Source organism: Rhincodon typus, chromosome 1, assembly GCF_021869965.1.
Source record: "Rhincodon typus isolate 14 chromosome 1, sRhiTyp1.1, whole genome shotgun sequence".
Lineage (NCBI taxonomy): Eukaryota > Metazoa > Chordata > Chondrichthyes > Orectolobiformes > Rhincodontidae > Rhincodon > Rhincodon typus.
Window position 1 is genome coordinate 66387334 of NC_063332.1, and position 683 is coordinate 66388016.

Sequence of the window (683 nt, forward strand, 5' to 3'; positions counted from 1 at the left end):
AAGGGGTAAATCAACATTTATAGTGTATTCTAATTAATTAGAAAGTGGACTCTTGTAGGGCTTTACCATGGACAATGCACACACTAATGCAGATTGACAATTAACTTCAAGATTGTTTTAATTTTTAAACAAGGCAAGTTTACTTGGTTGGTCAGGGAATTGATCTGAGAAATGAGCCAGCAAATAGTTTTCCTTATCTTGTTGAGTTGAAACAGGCACGTGTGTCTGCATGTTCTTTCTGTCTGTCAGGAGCAGCCCTTGTGTGTGTATATATTATATATAGCTTCCAGCATTCTTAAATGTACCACATTGCAAATCTTACTGACAATTCTAAATTGGTTGTCAGTGTAGTTCTTCTCATATTAACGATTATTCAGCAACCTTCTTCAGATTGGGCATTTCAAGTTCTGAAGAAGGGTCACTGGAAAGTTAGGTGCAAGGCTGGATGAACACAGCAGGCCAAGCAGCATCATAGGAGCAGAGAGGCTGACGTTTCGGGCCTAGACCCTTCATCAGAAAAGGGGGAGGGGAAGGGGGTTTTGAAATAAATAGGGAGAGAGTGGGAGGCGGATAGAAGAGGGATGGAGGAGAGGATAGGTGGAGAAGAAACAAACAGGTCGAAGAGGCGGGGATGGGGCCAGGAAAGGTGAGTGTAGGTAGGGAGTTAGGAAGGGGATAGGTCA